Source organism: Alligator mississippiensis, chromosome 1 (genome assembly GCF_030867095.1).
Source record: "Alligator mississippiensis isolate rAllMis1 chromosome 1, rAllMis1, whole genome shotgun sequence".
Lineage (NCBI taxonomy): Eukaryota > Metazoa > Chordata > Crocodylia > Alligatoridae > Alligator > Alligator mississippiensis.
Genome location: NC_081824.1, coordinates 141537137 through 141558275, shown reverse-complemented (window position 1 = coordinate 141558275; position 21139 = coordinate 141537137). Strand labels below are relative to the sequence as shown.

The following is a 21139-nucleotide window of genomic DNA, read 5'->3' as shown; positions in this document are numbered from 1 at the left end:
GGAGGAAAAATACATCACTGCTCTGGAATGGGTGTTGCCATCTAATGAATTGCTGGGTGGAACTCAAGGTTGCTCTGAACCTGGCAGTTCTTAAGTGTTTTCACCTAGTTGTTGGACCTTACTCCCCTGTGATATACTCTGCAATTAGCTACTGCTGTTTAAACGGGAGCTTTCTTAGGAAAAGAGGAAGCTACTGACAGAGTAATGTCATCCTCCCTCCCACCCCCCACTTCCAGTTTCAGAAGGAAAAATTCCTCTTTCAACCCCTTGGTTCTGCAATAGGCTTAACTGTTTGACCATATTGCAAGCTATGATATTTTGCCTCGGCTTTTGAGAGCCAAGAGTTTTGAGAACTGGATATGTGTGGCTTTATTATCTCCTTATTATCAGGCAATATGTATTTGTCAAGGGGAGTGGGGTGGAAGGGGAAGGGAGATGAGAGAGTAGTCCATTTTGCTGCTTGAAATACTCCACTTAGAGCAGGACATGACCCCTAAAGAACCTCTTACAAAGCTAAGGAAATAAACTAAAATACCTAACTTAGGAAGCCTCATCTTCCCACTGTAGGAAATTTAGGGCCCATTTCAACTACCATTAGAACTGATGGAAAGCATCCCAGGTTCTTCAGTAGTGCTGAATCAGACCTATTAATTATACTTTTTCCATTTTCTGGAAACACAGGCTTGCTGCACAGTTATTGCAAAAAAATGCCACAGTTTACTATGAGATTTCAAGATAACTCTATTTTATTTGATGGAACAAAATGGCATTACAGAGAAATTTCAAGGTAACTTCTGCAAGATCTCACAGGAATTAGCATGTATCACCCCTGCTTGATCATCTTTCTTAGATTATCTTGATCTTCCACTAACGTATCCGAAATTTAGAGATGTCAGATAATTGATGCACTTGCCTCATACAAACGAAAATGGTCTTGAATCTACTTTTGATACAAAGCCATTTTTTTCCTGGAGAATAAGCAAGCAGCATACTCTACTAGCAACTGAACCTGGAAAAGCAGAGCAATGGTTTTATTTCTACCTCTGAATAATACACTGGAGATTTGGCAGTGTAACGAACAGAAAAAGTGCACTGCAGAAAACTCCATAGAAACTGCAGAATATGTTGTGTTCTGCAGACTCTAAACATTTTTATAGCACACATTTCTAACCCCTTTGGTTGTGAGATTAACCTTCCCAGTGCAAATGGTGCATAGTTGGTTTTGTTGAGTCTAAATCCAAGAAGATACAAACAAAAGCATGGAGGCCTGATCCAAAGCCCTTTGACTTTTATGGACTTTCCATCAAGTCCTGAGAGAGAGGTGCTAACTTCCGAGTGTATTACTTCCTGAGCCTAATGGGCATTTAAGTACCATCTCTGTTACAACTGCAGAATGACATACTAATTACATCCATCAAATTTGCTTGTTTAGTGAGGCTGGCACATCCTTTTAAATAGATATTGCACAGGAAACTGTTCCTGGCACACACAGCCATTCTAACAGCAGTAGCAAGGCCATTGAATACCAAGCCAGGACATCTGGGTCTGGTGGCTTTGTCTTTGTTTGAAAACCTGTAGGAAAAAAATAGCTAATGCCAGCTCAGTGCTTTCCAGCTATCATCTCCCTGCCACTGAGTATGTGTAGGTGGGACAATTTTACACAACCCATTAGTTTATGTTTTCCTGGGATAGAACTCGTATTCTAGTCTCTAGGTCCTCTTGTAGGAACATCTCACACCCTGCCAGTCCTTTCTGCTACCTCCCAATCATCTGTACATTGTGTTAATGTATTGAGAAAGGTAATAAAAGCAAGCCCTGGTCCTGCACACTCCCATGGAGGACTGGGGACTACCCCTGGAACTAGCACCAACCTGCTGCTCCCCACCCTCCAGCCTGATTCTCTGCAGTTAATCCTTATCCACTGTACTCTTGATCCCTCAATGAGCTCTTAATCCACATGATAATGTTCATGTGCAACCTAATGTGAATTTATTCTGAGAGTAAAATTCTGTCTGAAATGCTTACCTAATGTCCAAAGACATGGATCATCACTATAAACAAATGATACAGTTATGCTGATGTAAAACTGGACTAGCATAGTAGTGAATCAGGAAGTGAGCCTATACTGCCCTTATATAGAATGAGTATTTTAAATAGACTTCCCACTGCAATGATCCTAGAACTAGCATATGCATGGTTCTGAGTGGTTTACCACTGTCAACTAGACCAGCTCAGAGCAGGTTGAAACAACCGTTTTCCCTTCTGACAACACCAATCGGGTTGGTACTGCTTCCGGAAAAAAAAAACTCCCCAAAACCCCCACTCATGCACAGATTCAGGATTTTGTAAAGGGGCATATACAAGTAGCAATTGACTTTGCAGGGGTAGCTACACCCCACCTTCCGGGCCCCCACCCCCCACTGGGGCAGCAACATCACAATGCAAGAGCAGCAGCTGGGAACTTTTTAAGTCCCAAATCAGGTAAGAATCCCACCCACCCCATCCCAACTTTCAGCACCACCTCCCTTCCCCATCATGCTCTGCAGCATGTCCCCTGTCCTTTCATTCACTGTCCCCAAGTACCCTGTGGGTAGGGGGAGTTCCAGAACTGCTCTTGCTCCACTCCATCTGAGATGCATGGGGAACCAGACCCAGCCAGGGAAAGCAGCAGTAGCAGGAGGTACTACCTCCCTGCACCTGCTCCTAGGCTGGTGGGGAACACGTCAGGGGAGTGGACAGGGAGGGGGAAATCACCAGCTGCCACCACTGCTACTGTCCCCAGCTGAGCCTGGCTCCATGCACTGCCTGGCTGCCTTTGGGGAAACTGGTGACTGCAGATCAGTGGCAATGGTGGGCAGGGGAGGGAGGGGATAAGAGGGGAGGGTACATATCACTAAACATGGGGAGGCAGCCAACTTCTCACCAATTTCACAGAATTCAAAGTCTCTGATTGCTGCTCCCACAGCATGGTCCAAAAAAATGGGGTGGGGTGGATGACCACACCACTGCATGGTGCCTCTCTGTTTCTGCCCCTGCCTTGCAGATTTTCACAATGCAGACACACCCTAGAAGCAAAAATGTTAAACTTCAGTTGGACCATTAAACCTTCATCAATGCAGTGCTTTGGTGTGCAGCAACATTTCCTTTCTTAAGTATCTGTTACAGATTTCCTCAGTGTGAGTAAGTTAGGTGCAAACTGGCAAATAGGGTCAAATAATACAATACTAAAAATGCATATATGCTGGTCACACGGCAGCTTCCAGAAGTCATAACAAAGACTGTACAGCAGATATGCCAGAAAGTGCTTACATTTTCCAGAAGCACAGACAGGGGACCTGATTCTAAATCTTAAACCTCATGCTTAAGTGGTCTGCTGTACAGACATAGGTTCCCAAATGGAGGCCTAGGTCTGTCTGTGCTAGAGTTAAGCAATAATTTTCAAACATATTTTTTGGAAGAAAACTCTGATTAGCTGAAACAAACTGTTGCAGGGAAGTGCTTATTTTACTAAATCTTGCAATGATTTTTTTCTTAAGTTTGAACTATCGTGTTTCAAATGTCTCCATCTGCAATTTTTTTGTTTTTCAGTTTGAAATAACTTTGTGTTTCCAGTGTATAATAGATTCATAGATGTTAGGGTCAGAAGGGACCTCAATAGATCATCAAGTCTGACCCCCTGCATAGACAGGAAAGAGTGCTGGATTCAGATGACCCCAGCCAGATGCCTATCTAACCTCCTCTTGAAGACCCCCAGGGTAAGGGAGAGCACCACCTCCCTTGGGAGCCCATTCCAGATTTTGGCCACTCTAACTGTGAAGAAGTTCTTCCTAATGTCCAGTCTAAATCTGCTGTCTGCTAGCTTATTGCCATTATTTTTCGTAAACGCCAGGGGCGCCTTGGTGAGTAGAGCCTCACCAATTCCCTTCTGCGCCCCCATGATGAATTTATAGGCAGCCACAAGGTCACCTCAAAACCTTCTCTTTCGGAGGCTGAAGAGGTCCAGGTGCCCTAGTCTCTCCTCGTAGGGCTTGGCCTGCAAGCCCTTAACCATATGAATGGCCCTTCTCTGGACCTTCTCCAGGTTATCCACATCCCTCTTGAAGTGTGGCGCCCAAAACTGGACGCAGTATTCCAACTGTGGTCTGACCAGTGCCCGATAGAGGAGAAGTATCACCTCCTTGGCTCTGTTTGTCATGCATCTACTGATGCACGATAAAGTGCAGTTAGCTTTACTGATGACTTCGTCACACTGCCGACTCATGTTCATCTTGGAGTCCACTAGGACTCCAAGATCCCTTTCTGCTTCCGTGCCTCCAAGCAGGTCATTTCCTAGGCAGTAGGTGTGCTGGACATTTTTCCTCCCTATGAGCAGCACTTTGCATTTCTCCTTGTTAAATTGCATTCTGTTGTTTTCTGCCCATGTGTCCAACCTGTCCAGGTCTGCCTGTAGTTGTTCCCTGCCCTCCGGTGTGTCCACTTCTCCCCACAGTTTTGTATCATCTGCAAACTTGGACAGAGTACACTTCACTCCCTCATCCAAGTCGCTGATGAAGACATTGAAGAGTATCGGTCCAAGGACTGAGCCCTGCGGGACCCCACTGCCCATGTCCTTCCAGGTCGATACTGACCCGTCCACCACCACTCTCTGGGTACGACCCTCTAGCCAATTTACCACCCACTGGATTGTGTAATCATCCAAGTCACAGCCTCTTAACTTGTTCATTAGTATCGGTGGGATACCATATCAAAGGCCTTCCTGAAGTCTAAGTAAACAATATCTACCCCCTACTCCTGCGTCCAGGTATTTTGTAACCTGGTCATAAAAAGAGACTAGATTAGTCAGGCATGATCTACCTGCTACGAACCCGTGCTGGTTTCCCCTCAGCATAATTTTTCCTGCTGGGCTCTCACATACATGAGCCTTAATAATCTTTTCAAAGACTTTGCCAAGGATGGAGGTGAGACTGACTGGCCTATAGTTGCTTGGATCCTCCTTCATCCCCTTCTTGAAAATAGGAACCACATTGGCCCCTTTCCAGTCCTCCAGGACCTGGCCTGTGCGCCACGAGTGCTCAAATATTCTTGCCAGTGGCTGCACAATGACATCAGCCAGTGCCTTCAGTACCCTCAGATGGAGCTCATCCAGGCCTCCCGACTTAAACGCATCCAGTCCTTCCAAGTGACTCTGCACCATCTCAGAGTCAACGTTTGGTGGTCTGGCGCCCTGCTGTTGTCTTTCTATGATCCCACAGTGAGACTTGTCTTGCCCCTTGTTTAGGAACACTGAGGCAAAGAACTCATTGAGGAGTTCAGTCTTGTCCCCCTTGTCTGTCACCAACTGCTTTTGCCCGTTCAGTAGTGCTCCTATTCCTCCCTGGGCCTTCCTTTTACTCCCCATATCTCTGAAAAACATAACAATTTTTTGTTATCCTTAACTTGGGATGCCATCCTCAGCTCCATGGTAGCTTTGGCCTTTCTAACTGCCTCCCTACAACTGCGAGTTGAGGAGGCATACTCCTCTTTAGTAATTTCTCCCTGTTTCCACTGCTTATATGCCCCCCTTTTTGCCCTTAGGCTGCCCTGGATTTCTCTGGTTAGCCAAGGAAGCCTCTTGGCCCCTTTCCCCCTTTTCCCCTGCATCAGGATCATCTCCCTCTATGCCCGAAGGATTGCTTCCTTAAGGCACAGCCACCCTTCCTGGGCTCCCATCTCGTCAAATCTCTTACCCTGCAGTGCGTCATAGACTAAACGCCTGAGCTCACTGAAGTCAGCCTTCCTAAAGTCTAGCATTTCCACCCTACTAGTTACCTTTCCCACTCTATGCCTTATGGCAAATTCTATTATTTGGTGGTCACTGTCCCCCAGGTGACCACTCACTGATCTGTAGGTCCCCTACCATGTCATCCTATGTTGCCAGTACCAGGTCCAGTAAGGCATTCCCCCTAGTGGGACCTCCTGCATCAGGTGGAGGTCCTGCACACAGGATAGGAACCTGCACGAACAGTGGGAATTTACTGTCTGCGTCTCCCAGCAGATGTCAGATGTAGTTTAGGTCCCCCCATGACTACCACTTCCCTAGTCTTTATGGTCTCTGAGAGCTGCCTCAGGAGTTCCAAATCTAGTTCTTCCCCTTGGTGTGGAGGTCTGTAGCAGATCCCTACCACCAAATCCCTTTCCACTTGACCTCCGTGTATCCTAATCCACAATCCTTCTACTTTCTCCTCCTCCAATTCCATTTTGATAAGGGTCGATGTATAACACTCCTTGACATAGAGCGTGACCCCTCCCCCTCTCCTCCCTACTCTATCATTTCTGTACAGCTTATAGCCCTCAATGTGTACCACCCAGTCATGGGTAGAGTCCCACCAGGTTTCTGTTAACCCCACTAAGTCATAAGTGTTTTCTGCAAGCAGGAGTGCTAGTTCATCCTGCTTGTTCCACATGCTCCTAGCGTTAGTGTATAGGCACTTGAGCCCTGTGACTGGAGCCTTTATTGCCCCCTGGTTCTGATGCCCAATGGACCCCTTATTGCTTACCTACTTATTGCTTACCTGTGCTGTACTGCTGGACATCCCATGGACTGCAGGTTCCTGATGTTCTCCTTCTTCTGCCTCCCCGTCCCCAATCTGAGCTAGTTTAAAGCCTGACGTAGGAGATCAGCCAACCTGTTGGAAAAAAGACTTTTACCTTTCGCTGAGAGGTGAAATCCATCATGTCCCAGGAAGTCCCTTGCCAGGAAGTGTGGGTCGTGGTCCAGGAAGCCAGATCCTGCACAATGGCACCAACTCCTGAGCAGCAGATTGACCTCTCTGATGCAGGTGTTGTGATGCCTACTGTGACCTCTGACCGGGAGGATGGACGAAAAGACCACCTGAGCCCTCATCTCCCTAAGCCTGGCCCCCAGAGCCCTGTAGTCACCCATGACATGGTCAGGATTACTCCTGGCCGTGTCATTGGTTCCCACATGGATGAGGACCATGGGATAGTAGTCCAAGGGCTGGATCAGGTCAGGAATCCTAATTATGACATCCTGGATCTTGGCCCCTGGCAGGCAACACACCTCACGCGCCATGGGATCTGGGCAGCAGATGTTTCCCTCTGCTCCTCTCAGTAGGGAGTCGCCCACTATGATGACACGTCTCCTCTTCCTCCAGTAGTTTGTCTGGCCCTCAGCTTGCTCGGGGATGGATTGGGGCTCCTCCCATGCCGTCTCCTCCACCGCACTCTCCTCCAGTGCAGCCAGGGCTTCATATCTGTTCCCCAACTTGTACCAGTGGATCCATTTCTGTGACAAGTGACCTGGTCCTGGAGGTGACTGTCGTCCATCCTTCCATATCAGCTTTGGGGCCTCTGCAGTCCACTCCTCTGCCTGGTGTCTGGCTCTGCAGAGAAAGGAAGTGCCCATCAATCTCCTCCTCATTTGCTTTGATCCCCCTCAACCTGCTCACCTCTGCCTGGAGTACCACCACCTGCCCCTCCAGTGCCTCAAGCCTGGTACATGTGGGACAGGTGGGGGGACCCCTGGCCTCTCCCCTGCCCCCAGGCCTCTGAGGACCCTCCAGGCAACCCCTGCACACAGGGGACCCAGGTGCCACCGCCCTGCTCCAAGGCTCCATCTGGGTGGAGGCCTAATGTCTTTCTACTTAGAAAAGAGTTCAAAAACTCTAAAACAAAATGAAATGTATCAACATGATTGATTTTTTTGAAAAGAGCTAAGATTGACCCCCTTCATACTTTTCTTCCAAAATGATGGGTTTTTCAAAATCTTTTGCTAATCTCATTGTTCTTTGTCTCAATTCAGGGTGGGAATAATTTTTGAATAACCAGATTCAGGCAACCTACAGAAACTGTTTCCATTCATGTGCATTATGCATTCACTGGTCTTTTGGACCCAAAGTATGAGTTTCCACAATAAGTTGTGCCCATCTGATGGACATTGAATATACTCTTTTTCTTTTTTTTTTTTTTTTTTGAGCTGAGGGGTTTATTGGTGTATGTTCTTGTTAATGAGTGCCTGCATGCCTAGAGCCAGAGACCTTAGAAACAATAGAAAGACACCATTAAATTCACAGGAATGTAAAAAACTTTCACTGAAGTCACAGTGCGGGGGAGAGGCAATCTGGTTTATAGTGTACTTGCAAAAATATTTATGCCATAGTATAAATATCATAAAACACTCTCATATAAATATAACATTTTGTAAAAAGCCCAATGAATTAAACAAAGCTCAATTTTGACTAACTGTTAGTAGTAAAAAAGATGTACATTCTGGGTGCTAGAAAAGGAAATGAAAAACACTTGGAAAATCCAACAGCAAGAGACAAACCAGGATGACTTTTTCAAACAAGTTCCTCTAAATATCTAAGATGACTCAACTTCCTGTACCACAAACTTGGTCTCCTACTCAGCCTGTGGGTCATAGTATTGTGAACTAAGTTAGGAACCAGACAAACTTTAAAGACAAGGACCCAGATTCTCCAGGGCCCAGTCATCCCATTTTAATGCTGGTGTCAATCCATGATGGTTATAGAATTAGTCTGATGCAATAAGAGTGGAAAATCAGGCTTGGTCTACTAAAAAAGGAGAAGAAAAAGAAAATGATGCCATTTATGTAGTTAGGGAAAGGCTAAATCACTGGATATAATAGACACCTATTACCATCCTTTATCTATTAGACCCAATTACAATGTTCCTTACCTATCCCTGATTAGGGGACAAAATGAAAATATAGTTGTCATCATTTGCGACGTGTAGGAGGATCATGAGGAGCATATGCCCCGCCAAATTTCTGTGCCAATGCTGGGTCACAAGCATGGGGCCACAGCCTCACTGGAGCCAGTGCCCAGCAGCAGCGGTGGCGGCAGCAAGGAGTTGTGCTCCCCCACTGGCAGCACTCAAATGTCACCTATGGTTGTCATTGTTCAGAAGCAGCATAGCCTAAGGAGATAAAAACTATGAATCTCTTCTGTGTGTGTGTGTGTGTGTGTGTGTGTGTGTGTGTGTGTAGCCAACCAGGTAGCGATAGATAGATAGATAGATAGATAGATAGATAGATAGATAGATAGATAGATAGATAGATAGATAGATAGATCTACATGGGCAGAACTAAGATTTTGAAAAGGAAGGTGCAAATGGTCTGGCACATCAAAACATGTAATACAACTCATTTTTTTCCTGGTAAAGAGAAACTAGAAGCTTTACTAATGTGCTAGGGGACTGGCACTATATTATTCAGTTTGAGATGAAAGGAAAAACAAATATAACTCTTTGTGCACTAATTTGCCAAATAATATATTTTAAAATCCCCCAAAACCCTAACAACCTAGGCAAAAATATTAAAAAATTAGTCAAAAGATAATGTGCCATTAGTCCAGTAATCATTACAGTTAAATATATACAGGAGACCCTCATCATTCATTAGGAATCCATTATGGAGATCCTTGCGAATGGCAAAATCCGTGAATACTGACAGGACTCCCTATCAGACCCCACAGCTGCCCCCTGCTCCCATCCCCAGTCCCCACGAGAAGCTGGAAGTGTGGGGCTCCCCCGTAGCACCTGGGGACCAACCACGGCTTCCTCCGGGGGAAAAGATGTCACCATTGCTGCTGCCTCCCTCCCCGTCCCTGGCACTTGTTCTGTGCCCACCCAGCTCTGCCCTCCCCCTCTGCCCGCCTGGCTCTGCTCTCTGCTCTGCTCTCCTTGGCTCTGCCCTCCCCCACCCTGCACAGCGCTCCATGCCTGCTTATACAGAGGCAGGAGATTAGTGTACTGCCAGAGGGATCTGCGGTGGCACTTGCCCCAACCCACCCCGTTGGTGCAATTGAATCCACAAATAGCGGATTTGTGAATAGCAAGGGTTTCCTGTATCTCTTATTCAGAGTGAACATCTTGTCTATGCATCCAATACTTCACTGTCAGTCACTTCAAGGTCTGAGTTACTATTACCACACCTGAGTTAGGGTTTTTGGCTAGAGTTAAAATAGCCTATAAGGCTGTAAAATGCCCTCCCACTGCCTCCACTGCCCCGCACTGCATGGGGAGGGGAGGTTCTGCCATGAGCCTCCAGAGGCCCCAACAGCTGCTGCAGCAGCTGGTGAGTGCAGGCCTTTTTTTCTTTTTTTAATCCTGGGATGTTGTGGCTGGGCAGGGCATCCATTGACAGGGCTGGGAGAGCAGGCAAGGTCAGGAGGCACTCAGGGAGGTTGGGGGATCAGGCAGGGGATGGGGCCTGGTGGGGGTCCCCCCATGACCCCTACCCTGACACTTACTGGCATGGAGTCTGGGTCCAGCTCCCTGCAGTGGCAAGTGGGGACTGCCTGAATCTCCAAATCTCCTCTGAATCTTTTCTGAATCAGTTTGGAGGCTTCAGATCAATTTGGACCTTTTCATTGGTTTCCCGATTTGATTCAGATTCAGAGATTTGGCCACTAAATCAGGCCAAATCTCCTCCCAATTGAATCAGCAACTGAAGCTTTGCACAGCCCTACCAATACTTAGGTCTGCATTCAGCAAAGTGCCTCAGCACATGGTTAATTTTACATGTAAATAAATGTGAGTGACATCATTAAAATCTATGACTACTTTCCAGCTAAAATTAATGCTTTGAATGAGGACTTCATATAGCAGCTTTCAGTTTTCCAATATCTCAAAGCACTAGACAAGTTTGCAAACTATAGGTGGATCCTAGAGAAATGGAGTGCCCTCAGGAGCATCTCACAAGAGATTGTGAGCCTAAATTTATACTGCCAGCATTTTAGAAGTGTTAAGGTGACTCCCATTGATTTCAATATGAGTTAGATGGCTAAATACCTTTACATATGTGGCCCACTGTCCTAACAGCATCACTGGCATTTTTGCCTGAAAGGAAGACATATTTGAGAGCAAGAGAATAGCACAACTTTTAAACTAACAGTCCCCAGCCTATAGCTCACAGAAAAGGTTGCCCATGAGATTCTCCAAAGCAGCTTGTAGCCCCCAAAAATTTAACAAGTAGACTGAGAAGGAGAGAAAAAAATATGATGTTGGTTGTCAGCATGTTATTTGCTCATTATTGTTGCTCACCAGCCAGCAAGATAGTAGACCACCTCTTTCAAAAGTCTACAGTGACATGACATAGTTCCTAGAATGTCCTGAATTTGCCATGAAAAAAATTTATCTGTTAAGTTTTTGATACTGCATATGGCTCAGGTAACAATGGAAGAATTTGGGTCATACCCAAGACTAGCAGACAATGGTGGAGTAAACTGCCCATGAAAATCAGTTAGGCCTTCAGATATGTGGCAAAGCTCAACAAAGCACAAGATCCCAACAGAAGCTTGGCTGTGAAAAGTTATTTTAAATGAGGACCCAGCAAGGTGCATACAGTCTACACAATGCTCTTGGCAGTGACAAGGCATTTTTTTTTTAAACTGCCCATCTTCCTTAGTCTAGACAAAATATAATATTCATATATGGATATAAATATGGTAACCCAGATCCCCCAGAGAAAGAAATATCTGTCTCATTACATAACTGTATGAAATGCCCTGAGCTCCCATTTCATCCCACTATTGAGCACAACAGATACAGATCTAAAGTGCTGATTTCCCTTCTCACCACCACTGATTGAGAAACTGAATGCCAGGAGGCACCCTACTGAGATTCTCTTATTTAATACAAGCTATGCTTTTATACCTAAAACAGCATTCAAAAGAACTAGCAGCGGGATATCAACCTCTGTTTCCAAGAGAAGGGGAGGCAATCCAGGAAGTCCATAAGAACAGAATAAAGCTCCCTTGTTATTGGTTGGATGATCAAGATTTACCATATATGATTTTTCTTACTAGCAGGATGGGTTCAACAGAAGTTTGCTCTGTTGTGTGAGCTGTACAAAGCCCTGGGCTACAAAATAAAGATACCGCCATTTGGCCCAGCATTGTATTCTTAAGATGGGCATAGTGAGCATTTTTTACTATGTGTTAAATGCTTATTTGTTCTAGAAGTGCATTGGGCATTCCCTGTAGCATAGTGGTCTCCCACCTTTTTAAATAGGAGATCACCTTTGGCATTTAAAAGCAACCCAAGATCGACCATGTGCCACTGCCACTCCCCCTCCCCCCTCTTCCCCCGCCCAGCAGGTAAGTCTGTGGAGAGGAAAGAGGGGAGGCAGATCGAGGCAGAGGAGTAAAAAATTATTTGGGGGTGTGCCTCCCCAGCTGGTAAATCCCACCCACCAGGGCCCCACTCAGTTTACCCCTGCTCCTGCCCTGCCCCTGTGGCAATGTCTCTCACCATGGGGGCATCAATCTAGCCCCTGGCCCTTCCCTTCTCTATGGACTGACCTGCTGGGCTCGGGCATGCACATTCATGCATGTGGGCACTCAGGCCCCCAATGCAGCCTCAAATCAACTCCAAGAGGCTCCAAGATCTACCACAAGAGGCTCCAAGATCTATCAGTGGATCTCAATCTCAACATATCGGCTATAGCAGTGGCCACCAACCAGTGGATCTTGATCCGTTGCAATCCACTGGGTGGTGACCACTGCTATAGCCAGTATGTTGGAATGCCTGGATAGCACCTGTAGTTCTAAGACTTGATTTATGTAATACCACCAATCTACAAACCCAGTCTTGAAGCTGAAATCAATGGAACACTGAAACAACTGTCAGTTGATTAAAAAAATTAAGAAAATGTATATTGCATCAAAAAAAGCACACAAGGATGCATATTCAATGAAGAATGATCTTTTTGAAACATGCTGCTATCTAGGATGCAGTGGCAGGGCAACTAAGATATTTTGCAATCTATTTGTAGGCATGAATTTAAGCTGTACTAAAAATTTGTGCTAAGGACCACAATCAGTCAACCCAGTTACTAATGGGTACTTCGTTATTTGGATTTCAAGGGTCAGAGATGGCTAAAGTTAACAACCATGTCACTATCCTGGATATGACTGTCTACAGAAAATAACATGCCTTAGCTCTGATAACCAAATGGGTCAACTCAGCTCAAGCAGACCCTTGATCTTGCAACTGGTGTTGTTAATCCTTATGCTGCTGCTAACATGTCATCTCCTTTAACAATTCTGATCAAGTCCTAAGCAATGACAATTTTCGTGGTTACAAAAGAGACATTAGCATCAGTGATTTTATGGGGTGAGATATTTTAAAGGAGTTGGGACAAAGCATGAGAACTCCAGAATTTCTGTACCAAAATGAAAATGGGTGGCCACATTAACTACCCACGCTTATCAGTTTTCTTTGCTGGAGTTGAAGATTACTCACACATTTCTATAATTCCACCCAGTGGAATTCCATAGTATACCTAGTGGATGCTATTTACATTTTCTCAGTAAATGATTATTAAGTTTCCTGCAGGTAAACTTCAAAAGACCCCTGCTCTAAGAGAAGAGCCAACTATGCCTCTCTCTAGGAGGCCTTGCACACACTGTGCAGTGGCTTTCCAAAGCTCACAGTCTCTTTCCAAAGGCACTTAAGGGAGCCCACTCCTGCCTCAGCCCTGAAGTGAGCTGTGGGCAAGGCAAGGGCCCCCAAAGGGACACTTGCCTGCCTGTACACAAATGCCAGGAGCCTGGGGAATAAACAGGAGGAACTTGTCCTCCTGCCCAACACAAACAACTATGATGGCATATGGATAACAGAGACCTGGTGGGACTCCACCCATGACTGGGCCACACATATAGATGGCTATACCCTGTACAGGGTATCGAGTGGACAGAAGGGGAGGGGGTGTAGCTCTCTATGTCAAGGAAAGCTGCGTGTCACTGCAAGCCGACATTGGCGCCCAGGGTGGACAACTGGAGACCCTCTGGGTTAAAATCTGTGGTGAACACGGCACAGGGGATACAATGGTGGGAGTCTACTACAGCCCTCCTGCCCAGGATCAAGAGCTTGACCAGGAGTTCACCAGGGAATTAGCTGAGGCCTCATGCTCCCAGTGCATGGTTGTTATGGGAGACTTTAACTACCCAGACATTTCATGGGAAGAGCACTCAGCCAAATCCAAGCAGACATAAAGCTCTCTCATGCGTGAATGAGCTGTATCAGACGCAAGAAGTTGATGGGCCAATGAGAGGTAAAGCACTGCTCGACCTGATTCTGGCCAATGGGGATGACCTAATCAGTGACCTAATGATCAAAGGGAAGCTGGATGACAGCGATCACGAGCTGATCACCTTCACCATCCACCGTAAAGCTGGCAAATCAGAAGTCCTTGACTTCAGAAAAGCTGACTTTGACAAGCTCAGGAGGCTTGTCAGAAAGGCCCTAAAGGGCCACAACCCAAAGAGGAAGGGAGTTAAGGACAAGTGGTTGCTCCTCAAAGGAGCGATCCTGGATGTGCAAGCAAAGTCTATCCCATCTCGGACGAAAGGCAGCAAAAGGGCACAGCAGCCCCCTTAGCTCTGCAGGGAATTTGCAAACCTCCTGCATCTAAAAAGAAAGACTACAAAGGATGGAGGATTGGATCCACTTCCAAGGAGGAATACTCTGCACTGGTCTGGACCTGCAGGGAGTGAACCAGGAAAGCCAAGGCTATGTTGGAACTCCAATTAGCTACAAGTATCAAAGACAATAAAAAGTCTTTTTTTAGATAGATGGGGAGCCGGAGGAAAAGCAAGGGCAACATTGTCCCCTGCTAAACCATATGGGACAACTGACAGCCGACGCCCAGGAAAAAGCCAACTTGCTAAATGGGTACTTTGTGTTGGTCTTTCACCAGTCCCATGGGACACCCCTACCCATTATGGGACAGGGAGGCCCAGGTGAGAGAGGTTCCTTACCCCGCATCAATGCTGACCTCATGAAGGAATACCTTGAGACGCTAGACACCTTCAAGTCAGCTGGCCCTGACAGTTTACACCCAAGGGTACTCAAGGAGCTGGCTAGCATCATAGCTCAGCCTCTGGCATGGATCTTCAAGAACTCCTGGTGCTCTGGTGAAGTGCCCAAAGATTGGAAGAAGGCCTATGTGGTGCCTATCTTCAAGAAGGGGAGGAAAGTGGATCTGGCAAACTATAGGACCATCAGCCTGACCTCTATCCCAGGGAATGTCTTGGAAAAGATTATCAAAGAGGCCATTCTTAACAGACTGGCCAACAGCAACATCCTGAGGGATAGCCAGCACGAGTTTGTTGCGGGTAGGTCTTTCTTGACCAATCTTATTTCCTTCTACAACCAGATGACCTATCACCTGGACAAGGGAGAAGAGATTGATGTCGTATATCTTGACTTTAAAAAAGCCTTCAATCTAGTATCCCATGATCATCTCTTAGCAAAACTGGCTAACTGTGGCCTTAGCCTCACCATGATCTGCTCGCTGGGGAATTGGCTCTGCAGTAGGACCCAGAGGATGGTGGTTGATGGAAGTCAATCATTGTGGCGCCCTGTGACCAGTGGAGTCCCCCAAGGCTCTGTGCTTGGGCCTATACTATTTAACATCTTCATTAATGATGTGGACATTGGTATCAGAAGCAGACTGGCCAAGTTCACCGACGACACCAAACTCTGGGGTAAAGCATCCACACTTGAGGACAAAAGGGTGACCCAGGCTGACCATGACAGGCTCACGAAATGGGCGGACAAGAACCTGATGGTGTTTAACACTGAAAAATGCAAGGTTCTCCATTGTGGGAAGAAAAACCTGCAGCATGCTTGTAGGCTCAGCAGTGCTACGCTGGCTAGCGCTACGGACGAAAGGGATTTGAGGGTCATGATTGACCACAAGATGAATGTGAGCCTTCAATGTGATACTGCTGCTAGTAAAGGAAGCAGAACGCTGGCTTGCATCCACAAATGTTTCTCAAGCAAATCCCAGGATGTCATTCTCTAGTTGTACTTGGCCTTGGTGAGGCTGCAGTTGGAGTACTGCGTCCAGTTTTGGGCTCCACAATTTAAAAAGGATATGGAGAAGCTTGAGAGAGTCCAAAGGAGAGCCACTTGCATGATCAGAGGTCAGGAAAACAGACCTTATGAAGAGAGGCTGAGAGCCATGGGACTCTTCAGCCTGGAAAAGCGCAGGCTCAGGGGTGATCTGGTGGCCACCTATAAGTTAATCGGGGTGCTTACCCAAATCTGGGGGCACATCTGTTCACGAAGCACCTCACGGGATGACAAGGTCGAACAGTCACAAACTCCTCCATGACCATTTCAGGCTGGACATAAGGAAGAATTTCTTTACTGTCTGAGCCCCCAAGGTTTGGAATAGATTGCTGCCAGAGGTGGTTCAAGCACCTACCCTGAATGCCTTCAAAAGACATGTGGATGTTTATCTTGCTGGGATCCTATGATCCCTACTGACTTCCTGACCCAGGGGCAGGGGGCTGGACTCGATGATCTTCCGAGGTCCCTTCCAGCCCTAATGTTTATGAAATCTATGAAATCTCTCTCTTGAAAAAGTATCAAATGCATTTGCAATTGGAACTCATGATGTTATTCATACCAGAATGATGGATCTTGGAACACAATTTAGAGTACACTCCTTTTTCATTACACAAAAATACAAGGCAATGTTACAGAAAGGCTTATCTTTATAATACAGCCCTTATTGGGATTTTAGCAGACAGCAAAACATTATGATAAATAAAAATGACAGGCAGGTTAAAAGAAATGTATACATTATCTTGAAGGTCATACAGCATCAGTAGTTTGTATGTGATCAGAACAAAAGAGTATGTGTGCTGTTTTGGCCAGATCCTGCTCACTTGAGTACCTCTCCTGGGATGCTGAGCCCATCTATTCCAAATGGAATTGAGAATATTCAGTTTGTTGTGTGATTGGATATGTGTATTAAAAACAATGCTAGGTGGGGGGAATGTTTAAACTGACAAATACTTGTATTCTCAAAGGGGCCAAAGAGTATCTATCATGAATCAGAGACCATTTCTTCACTGATTTTCTTTAAAAAACAGAACGGGTTTGATTTAAGTCAGAAGCTCTGTTATCATCAAAAATACTACCTTTCAGTTTTGTACTAAAAATAGACTATGTGCTATTTGAATATGGCAAACCCTAACTTAAGGTTGGGGGGAAGTGAATCTCAGCGGGTAGTAGGAGCCAGCAAGTGATTAAAGAAACCTATGATAGTATATAAAAGACCTTTACGAATTGTGCAAGACCTTCAATTGAGCACTCACCCTTTGCACTTTATTAAATGCTACAAAATGCTTATCTTGAGATGAAAGGAGAGAAAGATGCCATGACACACTTTCTTTTTTCAAATTAATGGCAGTAAAGTCTTTCTACTTCTGTACAATGAATTCGATCACATAATGTTAGCCTTTTCTCTTCAAGTTCATGATCAACCAGCAAAGGAAGAAGGAGAAAGGGAATGAAGGGAAAGATACAATTTTATATACTATCCACTGAAAATATTTAAGCATTTTAGACAGGCAACTGCAATCCTATTTATACACTGTGTGATACAGATACATGTTTTACTGACTATTTAATGTCACCATAATCAACAATAAAATATTAAATTATAGTTTGGGAGCTGAAAAAAGGCTCTCTATCATTTTTATCACCTCTGTGTACATACATACATAAATATTTTGTAGATCCCTCACAAAAAAGTTGCAGTAGACTAGCTAATGCAGAAAATGCCTTTGATTTTACTGTTTCTACATCCACCTAAGCTCCTTGACCTGCTATTAAGGTCTGACCCATTCATCTGCATTAGAAATACAAATACAGATAATGAGGTATTTCCACGGTGAGATCTGAACTGAGTAAATCTCCTTCAAGATGTAATTTGAATTTAATGTCTTGTCCATGAAATAAACAAAGCATCATAAAGAAAAAGTTTAATGATACACAGTGAATCAAGAAAATGTACGATGTGCCAAAGAACTGTTTAATCTTAACGGGTTCCTGTCTATATTTACTGCGACATGTTGTCAGAAGAGCTGAGCTCATCATGGTACTTTTTTTGGTAACATCATGATGCAGACTTTTAACTGGGACAATCAATTTTGATTGCTGTTCCCCGTTGCTTTATATTGGAGAAAAAAATCATTTTGGCAGCAAAGATTACTTCAGAATCCTTGCTTCTGTTATAAAGGGGTATCTCTTTTCCTAGCACAGGAGGAAAAGGGAGAAGCACCTACTATCAGGTATACAGGTATAAATCTAAATTTCCCAAAGCTCTCAGGGAGGGGGTGGGAAAAGGAGAGGTTGTACAGATGTGAGATGTCTTTGGAAATTTTTGTAAGGTATTTTTACCAGCTTTGCTTAATATTTAGATTCCAATACTATCCTTAAAGTAAAAGAAGGTAATCTCTTCTTTTCCCTCTGCACCACAGCACATCAGTTTTCATAGTACAGTTTTTTTTGTGGGGAACAAGCATAATTCAGACCTACTCAGATGTCTGGCATGGCTGTAAATTGATCCTGCCAATGCCTATCTGACACTCAAACCAGGCAGCATCGTCAAATTTTTCAATAGCCCCTGCGTGATATCCAATACTATTTAGCACTGCTTTGCTGGATCCAGATTATGATGTAGGCGAATTGAAGTGAAAGCTAAACTCCTAGAAAAAATGCGTCACAATGTTTTCAGAGCAGCATTCTGCCCTTCTGGAGTTCATAAGCTGATACCCAGGAGCTGTGAGCTGTTACTGGCTGTACGTGTGGGTGAGGACTGATGACCAGAAAAATCTGTTTCATCTTGGCTAAGATTTAAACCTCTAACCCTTTCTTAACATGGCTGCTGTTATAGATATAATGGGTCTGATTTTTCCCAAGGCTTTGTCAAGATTATGCCTGTTGAAATCAGTCCAGTTTAGATCAGGCTCATGATCGATTCCAGTTATATTGCTGAAGTGTCTTTGTTTGCCTTGCATTTAGTTTTCTTAAAAATGTTAAATATTGTGGATCAGCTGGAAGACAGAGGCTGTTCTCCTTTACTAAATTGATCCCTGTTACCACAAAGGACTGTTGGTCTCTTAGAAACTTCATCAATATTTAGAAGTTCAGAATTGATACAATGTTAGTTTGGCCTCTGTAAAAATTGATCTTTGGTGTGACTTCTGTAGGTCAGTGTTGTTCTTCTGTAAATACAGCTGCCAGAAAACAATACTCTAACTGATGGAAGTCCATTCTAGGGAAAAGACCTAGCAACCAACTCCCATCTGTTAGCTTTCCTCTCCCACAGTAAATTGGTCAGGGGTCAGAGGAAGATCACCTCAGTGGAGGAAGATCCTTGTTTGGCATAGAGATGCCACAATGTCCTCTACATCAAAACCCTTCTTACCACTGGTATAAGGGCCATTGTCAGTAGATGAGGACTAAGCTGGAGCATTCCTGGGTCTTAAGAATACCCCCACATAGTCTCAGACTAGCATGATACCACTTTGGGTCTGCTGGTAGCCCATAAAAGTAAAAGCTATTTTCAGGCAGCTCCAACCTGTGTCAGGGGGTAGTTCCAACAAAAAGTAGCCAACGATTGATGGGGGAAACACAAAGGTGTCTTAAACCATACTGCACACATGCCATCTGAATTTCACTGAGCTTTTCTCAGCCATTGTGAGATGTTATTTGAGGACCTATTTGTTTTTCACATTGTTCTTAGAAGTACTTTGTTCTGGAGAGGGTACTTCCAGGAATTATGTTGCAATTAGTTATTTCCATGGCATCCCTCACAAGTAGCTGGTAATGCACGTTTCAGAAAGAAAACCACAGCATTCATTGCTGGGGTGCTGGAAGAGAAAGGAAAGGGGTGTCGGTAAGAGCTGACAATATCGTTCTTCTCTCGTGCAGCTCAACAAGGTTTCTCTAATACTGAACTTTTAAGCTGAAAAGCCGGTTTCGTACTGCAGAGTGAATTAACATTGCTGTGCATTTCTGCTCCCTTTTCATGTAAATGCAAGTAACTATAAAAAATGCCCCAAGTATCAGAAGTAATGCCTGGTGCAACAGTCCAATGTAAAGTGTGGCATTTTTTTCCTGTTCTTCCACACTTATTTCCCAAGCAGCATTATCCCTTCAGCTGTTTGAGTGGAGTTCACAGTTACACCCACAGCTTCAACTTGTCTGCAGTAATCCCTCTATTTAAAGGTGAGATGAATCAGCTTTTGTTTGGTTGTCTTGGATCTAAGACAATCTCTGGACTAAAAACAAAGAGTTGCCTACACTGAGGGAATTCAGAGTCTCCACTTGCCTGCAGAGAAAAGGAGGTGGCCTTTTATTCACTTTCCAGGACGCAAAATTCTCATGCCCTGGAAACCCCAGTGGTATAACTTAGAGTATTACCCAAAGACAAACGTTCCTGTTATTAAGTGAATAAGGTTTGGGCCACAGGCTCAGAACGGTGCCAAAATATTTGGCATGGGAGATCATCCTGACAGAGATAGGGAACAACTGCTTTGTTCATCAAGCCATGGGCACACATGGCTGCTGCTGGTCAGGGAGCTACCTTTCAACACTTGTTGCATGTCATCATTCTTTCCTGACTGTACGTGTGTGCTTTGGGGGTTTATTTCCTGCTTTCTTTCATGCTGGTGAGAAGGGAAAGCTGAATTTAGTGCAAAGAAGAGATGCTGAATTGAAAACCAGTGAGAATTAAAGCTTTTATACACAGAGATGAGGTCTAACAGAAACAGTGGAAATACAAGCCTCCACACAATATCTTGCCAACATGCCTTGGCATTTCCTGGGAGCCAAAGAATTGTTTAATCTCCAAGCCTGTTGGACCCTAGGCTACTCTGCTGAGAGTTTCAATAGGAGTGTGAATTAATGGAATAGCTGTCCTCTAAGTGCTAAAACAAAGCACCCTCACAAGGGTCACCAAGTGACCATCAGAGAACATCTACACTGTCAAAGGACCATGCTACCCATGTTTCAGTGAAGCACAGTGTGCCCATTCGGCATGTGCTACACCCTAAAAGGATGGAACATGGCTGCTTTACGCAGTTTGTGCATGCATCAGTAAACATACCCTGAAACAACAACTTACTGCTGTAAACCCCATGATGTACTAGGGCAGTTTCACTACCTGCCTATGGGATGTAGCATGTCCAGACTGGGAGTGGGGTGGCATACTCCCAGCTGTGGTCATTTAATGGTGTAGAGTTGTCTTCAGTGTTTTACAGTTTTATCTCACAAGTTGATCAGGAATTTCCACCTGATAGATATTTCACTG

The 21139-nt window shown here is 44.9% G+C and overlaps 1 long non-coding RNA gene across 3 annotated transcripts in view; it reads right to left on the bottom strand.

The window, feature by feature from the left end:
- Window positions 1–762: 762 nt before the first annotated feature.
- The window catches only part of LOC132243999 (uncharacterized), a 158678-nt gene continuing 138301 nt past the window's right edge, over window positions 763–21139 (bottom strand). For 2 of the 3 annotated variants that reach the window (XR_009455624.1, XR_009455621.1), the window contains 3 exons: window positions 7061–7382; window positions 6552–6665; window positions 2517–3065 (listed from right to left, as the gene is read on the bottom strand). This is a non-coding gene — a long non-coding RNA (uncharacterized LOC132243999). Of the gene's footprint in view, window positions 1573–2516; window positions 3066–6551; window positions 6666–7060; window positions 7383–21139 lie in introns of those variants that run through there. The other variant, XR_009455622.1, reaches the window with a different exon arrangement.